The sequence below is a fragment of the Zingiber officinale genome, chromosome 5A (assembly GCF_018446385.1).
Source record: "Zingiber officinale cultivar Zhangliang chromosome 5A, Zo_v1.1, whole genome shotgun sequence".
Taxonomy (NCBI): domain Eukaryota; kingdom Viridiplantae; phylum Streptophyta; class Magnoliopsida; order Zingiberales; family Zingiberaceae; genus Zingiber; species Zingiber officinale.
The window spans coordinates 79,366,945-79,377,846 of record NC_055994.1 but is presented as its reverse complement, the minus strand read 5'-3'; positions in this window follow the sequence as shown (position 1 = coordinate 79,377,846).

Below are 10,902 nucleotides of genomic sequence, written 5' to 3'. Positions count from 1 at the left end.
TATGTCAGAGGTTGCTAGGTAAAGGAGAGGGTACGACCTAGGCAATATGTCATAATCGTCCGAGGACTCTCCTTTATATATATATATATATATATATATATATAGTTGTTATTATGACAGGTTATTAGTGTTAGTATCCCGTGGTTATTTTGATGTGGTCAACCAAGTTTAGTTATGTTCTGTTGTATTTTGATCCTTGTGTCTAAGTGTAGGAGCTTAGGAACACAAGAAGTCGAGCGGAAGCCGCAGCTAGCGAGAAGGGTGGCATGGGAAAGGAGCCGACGGGCTCGGTGCATTCGAGGGATGAGATGTTACGGAAGAGTACGTCAGTGGATGAGAAGGGCACGCACGACGTTCGAGGGACAAGAAGCCGGGGAGGAAGCTTGCTCGAGTAGAAGGCCAGAGTTAAGTTCGGTTGAGCTCAATTCCAGAAGGACGGAGAATCACCTACGTGAAGAGATCATCGTTGAGCTGAGTTGTCGTGTGGAAGGCGCATTCGATGAACAGTGCGAAGGCGCCTTCCATGGATGGAAGACACATTCGATGAATAGTACGAAGACACCTTCCAGCCTTTGGAGGCGCCTTCCAAGTGATACTCGAGTTGAACTTGAGTTGTGTGTTCGGGGCGAACACGGGATACTCGAGTTCGTCGGAAGGCCAAAACCAATTTCTCCTCTAGGTCCCTGTCGTAGCTTCATTAATGCCTCATATCCACCCATGTAAAGCTCATCTTGGTGTCCAAGAAGATGCCGACCCATGGCTTGGTGACCAAGCCAAAGGGGCCAGCTACATAATTCAAATTAAGAGGGGTGTTTTGAATTTTTAAAATCTTCTCCTTGTAGACATTTACAAGTTTTTAAAAGAGAAATTTTAAAATTATAAAACTTTCCTTATTTAAATTATGTCACATGGTTTAAAAGAAAGTTTTAAAAGTTTTAAAACTTTCATTTTTTTAACCATCCTCATGGTTTTTAAAAGAGAGTTTTAAATTTTGAAACTTCCCTTTTTTTGTAACCATGTTAAAAAAGAAAATTTTAGAAGAGATGTTTTAAATTTTAAAACTTGGTTTTAATTTTTAGAACTTTCCTTTTTTAAACATCCACGTTAGGAAATTAGAAGAGAGCTTTAAAATTTTATAAGAGCTTTCTTTCTTTACTTATAAAATTTTTACAAAATATTTCTTTCTTCTTTTAAGGGCCGACCACCCTTGCTTGGTGCCCAAGCAAGGGAGCCGGTTATTCAATCAATTACAAGGAGAAAAGGAAATTAAAAGGAGAAAAGGAAAACAAGAGGAAGATTTTAATTTTTGTAAGAAAATATTTCCTTATTTGCCTTGGGCAAGTATTATAAAAGAAGGGGAGGAGAAGCCTCATGATGAATCAATTCTTATTCTATTGCTTGTGTTCTCTCTTGTGGCCGGCCCTCTCCCTTTTTTCCTTTCCCCTTGCTCTCTTTTTCATTGGTGGTGGTGGTGACCGAATATTAGAGAAGAAGGAGGAGCTTTTGAGCGGTGTTCATCTTGGAGGATCGTCGCCCACACGACGTCCAAGAGGAGGTGAGGAATACGACAGAAGATCTCGAGGTTATTAGCATACAAAGAAAAGGTATAACTAGTAATTATTTTCCATATCATGCTAGTTTTTTTTGTATGAATTCCAAACACAAGAGACATATGATTCTAGAGTTTCGAATTTGTGATTCGAATTTGTGTTTTTTTTTTTGTTTTTCGAATTTGTGATTCGATTGTTCTTTTTGATTAAACCTAGAGTTATATAAGGAAATTAAATATTAGCTTTCCTTAAAAGGTTTTGTCTAAGCGGTGGTGGATGATCCCATACCTAAGAAGAACCAGTGCCTCGCCATGCAGCCCTAGAAGCCAATTTTGGAAATTAATATTTAATTGAATTTATAACATAGGTGGATTTGGATCAATAATGTTAAGCATCGTTTGCGATCCAAATCTAAACCATTAAGAACAGATAAGTTAAATTTGGAATCAATAATGTTAAGTTCCGTTTGCGATTCATAATTTAATTTTTAAAGAATACAATAGGTTGTTTAGGAAAGATTCGACATTTGTACAAACTTTTTGTACAATGGAACCGGTATGATCTTTCTAGGACCAACCAACAATAATCCAACTAATACATAGCCAGAAAATAGACAATTAGGCCCCCAAAATACTAGTCACCCAATCTCATCAAGAGATTACTAGTCATCTAGTATTAATGCCTCAACTAATTTCATGTATCATCACACATATAATAAACAACGGGGTCAAGATCTAGTAATCCTAGGGGTTGATCCACAGGTAAAAACTTAATGGAGTACGCTACCCTTCTAGTAAGGAGTGATTTCCTCCCATCAAGTATAGATGAAATAAGCTATAGGGGTTGATCCTAAGTATATAACCATTCTATAATATGAATTCACGAACATAAACTATAGGCCTAAATAACAACAAGGGTCTATTATGATACTTAATATCCTATACTACGGTATGAAATAATAACCAAAGATTTAGCAAGATGCTCGATATCCTATACTATGGTATGATCGTTCTAACAATAAGTACAAACTCATGTAATTTACCAGTGGTCTAGCAGAATATCCAACGTCCTACACTATGATATGGTAATATCATGCATACATATAAACACAATCATGAATAATAAATATAACTCCATAGCTATCAACAATAGGTCAACATATAAGGATAAACAATAAGGTATCAGCTTAGGAGCAATATAGGACAGATTTAAGATAAGTGAGTAATTATAACCTCATCAAACATGATAATAAATAGACATGAATTATGATCAAAACTACTCACCTCAATTGTATAATGTGATAATTGTCTTGAATCAAGTCAAAGAATATGCCTCGAGCTCGAATCCTAACTTTGCCTCCTCCTTCTTCTTCTTCGGCAACACGGGCAAAGGCAGTGGCATGGTGACGCGTGAACACGCCAACAGCCACAGAAGGTTGCTTTGTCATCGACAGAGTAGGCGACAACCTAAGGTAGCTAGGAAGGGAGCACAATGTCACGATGAACGACGTGTGTGCAATGGCAACCCGACGACGCGGCATCACAGCAACGTGGCAGTGCACTATCCGGAGGAAACAACGCAGAGGAGCGACATGCAGTAAGTGAGGAAAGGGCGCAACGCCGGTGTGGCCTTGCGCACGTCGACGAGGGAGCAGAGGCGGCTGTTGGGTGGCGCTAATCTTTATGGCGGCGGAAACGCTGCATGCGCGTGGGCAGAGAGCGCGGCGGTTGCACGCGCCAACTGTCGGTGTGGTAACACCGATGTTGAGTGATGTTGGCATCGCGTGGAAGGAAGAGGGGAGGCAACTGGCCTTCGGGATGTCTGCAGGCCTCCGAGATGGCTGACCATGGGGAGGCGGCGGTGAGGTTGTGCAGTAGAGGAGCGTCGCACACACTTGTTCTCGTAAACAAGAGACAAGAACTTTGGGTTAGAAAAATAAAATCTAAATTTATATTTCTATTAACTCTCACTTAATTAGGTATTCAAAACAGACTTTAAGAAAGTCTACCCATTTATCCTCATAAAGTATTTAAAATGACTCAATAAAAATTTAGAAAAAAATCCAATAAATCCCTAAAATTCACATATACTATGTTACATTTATTTTTTTTATTTATTATTAATTATTTTATCTATATTTTTATTTATAAATTTTTTAGATTGAATTTTAATTATTTTAGTGTTTCTGTCAAGATATTAAATATATATATATCTATATATTTAATTATATTTAAAATATATATTGAATATATTACATCTGCAGTACGGCAAACTCAACAGTACTTTGGCGGCAACAGTAACTTTTTTTTTTCATTAACAACTATTTTCCTTAACAGCAGTAATTTCGACCACCTTAATCATAGTAAGGCAGAGTTATTATTTATTTATTTTATTTTTATGCTCATTTTATTTTTTATTTTTTATTTTCTTTACCCCTTCTGATCTGAAAAATAAGCAGAAAAATAGAAAAAATAGAAAAAAGGGGAAAAGAAAAACAGGGAAAAAATAGTAAAAAAAAATTAGAAAAAAAAGAACTCATTAATTAAAAGAAAAGCCTGTGTCGTCATAAAAATACATCTTTTCCTTTTTATATGATTTCTTTTTTCCATTAAATTCAATCATGATAACTATTTGCTATAAAAATTATAATTTATTTTGTTATTTTGTATTCATAATTTACTTGGTCATATTGATAGTACTTTATCCACACCTTAAAAAGATGATTCATCCCATGCTAGTAACTGACAGTGATCAAAATGATATTACTACTTTACTCCATTATTTTCGTCAAGAGTTTCTTATTTGATATCTTAACAATACTCGTTTTTTCCTTGGTATAGAGTTTCTCTCACATTCTAAAAGTTATCTTCTCTTTTAGAGCAATTATATTACTGGACTTCTACAACGAGCTAAAATGGATGGTGCACGTCCTACCTCCACACTAATCATTGAAGGTGATTTCAATGCACCTTCATCATCCTCTTCATTGGTTGACTCCCAGATCTACCAAAGCATTGTTGGTGTCCTATAATATGTCACAATTACACAGCCCGATAGTTCTTTCGTTGTGAATCGTGTCTGTCAATTTATGCATACTCCTACTGAATACCATTGGGAAAGTGCTAAGAGAATTCTTCGATATCTTAAAGGTATTATTTTATATGGTATTCATTTTTATCGTCATTCTCACGAGAGTTGATTGCCTACAGTGATGCAGATTGAGTTGGATCTCCCAAAGATAGACGTTCTACTAGTGGATATGTCATATTTCTTGGGCAAAATCTTATTTCCTGGCTTTCAAAGAAGCAACCTACAGTCTCTTGCTCAAGTACTGAAGCCGAATATAAAGCTATAACTAACACGGCGTCAGAAATTATTTGGCTACAATCTCTTCTTCCAAATTACATTTTTCCCCAACTGCTACTCCCAAAATCTGGTGTGATAATATTGGAGCAACTTATGTTGCGACAAATCCTATTTTTCATGCTCGTACCAAGCATGTAGAGATATATTTTCATTTTGTTCGTGAGCGTATGACGACTTGATAACTTTCAGTTTCATACATCTCTATTGAAAATCAAGTTGCTTATATATTTACCAAGTCATTATCCAGACAACATTTCACCAAAGTAGCACTACTCAAACTCAACATTCAGGCATTTCTGTTGAGTTTGTCGGGGGTAATGACAATAATATAAAATAATTTTGAATTAATTTTAATCAATTGAGATTTATTATATTTGATATTATAATCAAAATTGAGATTTATTATATTTGATATTATAATCAAAATCAAAATTGACATGAATCAAATAGCAAAAATAATACTTCCAAATTTATTATATTCATTACTATACTTATATTTATATATCATATTTAATCTTTCCATTATTATTTGGATAATTTATATAAATAATCCTATTAACTTTAGTAAATAATAGATCAAAAAATTTATTCTATATTCTATTTGGTTTCTTATCTATTAGTTTTAACATAGGGTTCCTTGATCAGATCGATCAACGAACTCTTCCTGATTCAACCCTCCTACCATTGCATCACTTTTCCTCCGATCGTAAAATCTCGGTTTGCTGTGTTTTAAATTCCACTCGACCCCCAGTCACCCTTCCTGTCCAGTTTAACCATGATTTACCCTCTCTGGATATCTGTGAGGCCGGATCCAGGGGACCGCTAAAGTGACGGTTCCATTTTTTTTTTTTGCAACTTTTCCTCCGATCGTAAAGGCAGACAGCGGTGATGGCTGTGCTCGATCTTGGAAGATTCAATCCAATTTTTTTCCTTGAGTCCTTGATAACCATGATTTTGGCTATATTATTTTGATTCATAATGCATATTTTTGATGGTTTATTCATAGCTTAATCTCACATATACATTATATTTTATAATTGCATTTGAATTTAGACTTAATTGCAAATTGGCCTATAATCATGGTATTTGGTGCTAATATTTGATTCTTATTTTGTAGACATCAAATGGGTCATGAACCCGATCAGATTGGACCACATTTGGGCTCAAATCAAGAGCTAATCAAGTCGATCAAGCCTCGGAGCATTATAGGCCGTTCATCCAAGATTGAACAGATCTGGACCATCCGTTGAAGATCTGGACGATCCAACTTAATGGGGAGCAGATCTGAGCCATTGATGAAGATCCAGAAGTTTTGATGCATATCTGAGTTCATCCAGCCATTGATCCAGCCGGATTAATCTGGGCCGTTCATTGAAGACTGGCGGATCTGGACCATCCAGTGATGATCTGATCGATCCGACCTACAGGAGAGTAGATGCAGACCCTAGATTAACATCAGTACCTTCACATCAAATTTTGGCGCCGTTGCCGGGGAAGTAACTAGCAATGTGTGTTTATTTTAGATTGATCATTGAGTGATTTTATTGGTTAGCATTTTTCTTGATTGATATGATTGCTATTTCTCTTTTGTATTTTCATGTTGGTTTATTCTTGAAATGTTTAGTGATTCTACTATTCATGTTTTCATTAGATTGAAATTTTATGCTCTTGGATCTTCTAACATTTATTTTTAGTGTTGAATTGTAAGAACAGGAGATTTCTTGAGCATGGATCCATATTTTCAGAATTTTGGAGGTGGAATGGAGAGTTATCAGTGTTTTCAACCTGAGTATCAATTTTACCCAAATTTGGATCAACGAAATAGGTATGAGTCATTTTCAAATGGTTTTAATGCTAATTGGGTAGATAATTCATGTTTCAGGTATGAAAGTGCACAAGGACCATTTGTTGAACCATATCCATCTTTCCAAAGTTCATATGGGTTCCAGGAAGTTTCAACAAATTTTATGCCAAATTTTTTTCAACAAAACGAATCTAAGATGGATGAGTCAACATGGAAACTCAAGGAGATTATGCAACAAATGAGTGAACATCAAGAGCAACAATTTTCAAGGATTCAGAACATACAGAGTCAGATAGATCAAATTGCATCATCCATTCATCAGTTACAAATACAACGTGCCAGTGAAGGGATGGAAAGTAGCGATTCTGTCAGGCCTGACCCTACTCCCATTACTTCACATGATTTTTCTAGTATCTTTTGTGATGATTATGTGATTATGCAAATTTCTGATCCTACTGATATTGTTGTTGAAGATGTTGTTAGTGATTCAGGTTCTGAACATATTTTTGAAGATGATTTAAGTGTAGGGGAATGCTTACTGGAAGCATTACCTCAAGAATCACCTGTATTTGATGAAGATGAAGATATAAGTGTAGGGACTTGTGCTGTAGAGCCAAGCACCCAAGAATCACTACATGAGGATGAACCATCACCAGAACCACAGTTTGAGCCATATCTTGATGAAGAGGAGGTAACAATCACCGCTCCAGGTACCATTCAAGATGACAAAGTGAGTATTTCTTGTGATTTTTCAGAAAATCTAATTGAGGTACCAATTGTTGATTTTATTAGATGTGATTCATTTATTGATATATTTTATGCACACACTAATGTTCTTCTATCTTTTTCTTACCCCACATGCGTGTGGGAGTTGTTTTCCTTTATTGATGTTGTAGGAGAGTACAAGCTTCCGGAGTGGATGCTTGAACTGAACCGCCTAAGACCTCTAGAAAGAATTTGCAATGGAAAAATGGTTAATAAAAAGAAATTGAGTGGAGTCAAAAATACTCCATTTCCGACGTGGATTCTTTTGCTAAATCTTCTTCGACCACCGGAATTAAAGGGGAGTTGGTTTTAATTTCACTTTCTTTTGCATTTTAATTCATGCTTTGTTAATAAATTCTTGCTTCATACGTTTCTTTAGTTTCATACTTAGCAATTGCATTTAATTTCCACACTTTGCTTTCATACTTTGCATTTTGTTAGTACATAGCATTTTCATTTTGAATAAAAGTCTCCATGGGAATTTTCTAAGTAATATCTTTAAGATGGTAAAAGCTTCTTAAATTTGATCATCAATTTAGATCATTGGCATGATTGGACGCTTTTCTTACATGAAATTGGTTAATGAGGTAGTGGATTCCAATTTGATTAATTAAGTTAGATTGCATGAAAATACCTAGAGAGGACTACTTAAAGCCTATACTCTATTATTTTTTTTGTGTGACATGTACTTACAACAATTAAAACTCTAGAACTTGCTTAATTTCTTTTCAAAGTCACAATAGCATATGTATGCATGGATGAGGATTATTTTCATTCTTGATCCCTCATAAATTCCAATTCCTTTCTTCATAATTTTCTTTAAACATTTTTTCTCTTGCACTTTAACCTTTGATTACTTTTGCTTGTTCCATTTCATTGAGGGTTTTGGTTGACTATCTTGATGAGTTAGATTGTTTGATGATGGACAAAGTTTTAAGTGTGGGGGAAAATTAGTTTGTGTTCAAGAATTTTGAAGAAGAAGGATGGTTTAATAAATATTGAATTGTGATTTTTGAGAGAGATTTGGGAGTCCAAGCATGGTTTTGATTATTGGAACTTGATACAATGTGCAGTATTTGAAGCTGAATTTGAAGTTCTGTTTTAAGTTTCTAATTGTAGCTCGGCTGAAAGAGGGAATTGGATAGGTGAAGAGATTTGGTCAAGTTGTTTATGTTGCTGGAAAAATCCAGAGGGTTAACATTTGATATAGCTGGAAGGGAGCAAGAGTTTGAATTTTGGTGTCAACTTCATATGATATTTCTGAACAGCAATAGTTTGAATTCAAAGTTTACATCAATTCAATCTTAATGGTATTTATGAATGAGCCTGATTTTCTAGAATTTAAGCTAGAAATTGTTAAGATTCCAAAATCTGAAACCTGAAGTCTACAGATTGCTTGTGCTGGAAATCAAAATTCAGTTTTTAGATTGCTGTCAAGTGTGTACCAAAATGCTATGAGTAGCTTACAAAACAATGAGGAAAAATAGTGAAGCTATGGTCTGAACCAAATGAAGAGAAGCTGGATCTGATTCAATGTTAAATGATACAATGTAGAGGGATTAAAGCTCAAAACTTGATCTGAAGTACCAAGGAGATTTTGCTGGAGCAAGAAGTACAGAACAGTGATACAAAGAAAAGTATCAAGACATTGGGCTCAAGATGAATCTGGTACATCACTGAAGCTGTAGTTATAATCATTCTTCCATGATTTCAGTTCAACATCCTGTTGAAATCAAAATGCTGGATAGTTTTGAAGCTGGGAACTGAGTATACAGATTCTGAGTTTTCAGGAACTGAATCTAATTCCTATTGCAATTCTCAAATGAAGTCCAGTGAAGTTGAGTCTAAATTCTTGGATTTTGATGTGCAGTATGTGCCAATTTTCCCTTGCAGAATTCTCTAGACAATGGGAAGCTCAAGGAAAGATTATATGTAGAAATCAGGTGTTGTCTGAAAAGTAAAGCAAGGAATGGTGATTTCTAGTTGTCAGAGATGGGCTATTGATGATCAAGGATGAATGGAGTTAAGAGCATTCAATGAATCCATTCAATGTATGGGATGATTCAGGATCTGAATTCTAACTTTGAAGCTGAATCTGGAAACAGATTTTAATCTGTAGAACTGAACATTGATAGTTAGAAGTGTTACTGAACTTTGAATTTTTATTTTTGTGACAAATGCAACTTACTAAGAGTTAAAACAGCAGTGACTTAAATTTGAAATCAGAATTTCTCAAGTCTTTCAAGAAGGAAGTAAAACAAAGTTGAATCTGAATCCTGAAATGCAGAAATTTGAGAAATTTGTTGCTGTATGATTATCTATGTGTTCTGCAAGTTCTGAAATTTCTGAAAGCTTGGCAATTCATTGAGTATCTTCTGAAGATTCATTGAGTCTAAAATCAGAAATTACAGCAAGGTTTTTGAGGCTGTCAATGTGTAGGAATTTGTTGAAGATACAGGATTTTGTGCCAAGGAGTATCGATTACAAGAAATTGAATTGCTGAAATGAGGAACACGCTTTCAAAATAAGGTTGTTAGGGCGGATCAGAAGTTAGATGTTGTGTGCTAATTGAAATATGTAATGATAGATATGAGCAGAATTGTTTATGTGTGCCAAGTTTGCTGGCTATTGCTGATCTGAAATGACTAATATTAAAACCATCTCGATTTGTTATCAATTGACTATCTTTCAATGTTTCGCATGGTGTTTAAATTTCATTGTATAGGATTATGGATACTAAAGTACAGATTTTTACAGAAATGTGCAGAATCTGTGAAAATAGACCCTAGAGCCATATTTTGGAGCTGAATATGTGAAAAGGTCAGATGTGTTTGACTGAAAACATGAAGTAGTTGCAGATTGTGGAAGTTGCTAATTTGCATCAGGTGCAGAAAGCACTCAATGAACTGTGAAAAAAAAAGTGTATCAATTGAAAGTGTTTTGTACTAATTCCAATCTGTGGAGTGCTCATGCAGTTCTCTGAATATAAAGAAAATCCAATTTAAATTTGATTCGACTTAATTTCTGAATCGGAAAAACTAGAAGTCAGCAATTGCAAAAGGAAGACAATGAAAAGAGAAGTTTTCGGTTAAAACTGTATAGGGACTTCAATGTTGATAGCTGCAAAGGGCTAAAAACAGGAAATAAAAGTCTGAATTTGAATACAAATTTCTGAATCTGTTTGGAAGACACTTCATTTTCAGTTGGTGTGGAGTAGCTATAGATCTGGAAGAGAATTTAAGCTGTTGTGTAGGGATTTTTCTAAATTGCTTATTTCAGATTTTGAAGGAAATAATTGCCACAACAGATTTTAATTCAAGGGTTACTGATCAGTATAGTTATTAAACCTTGTTTTGATTCTTTACTTATGCGATATGAATGCAAGCATTTAAGATGATCAGCTAACAAATGCCTACT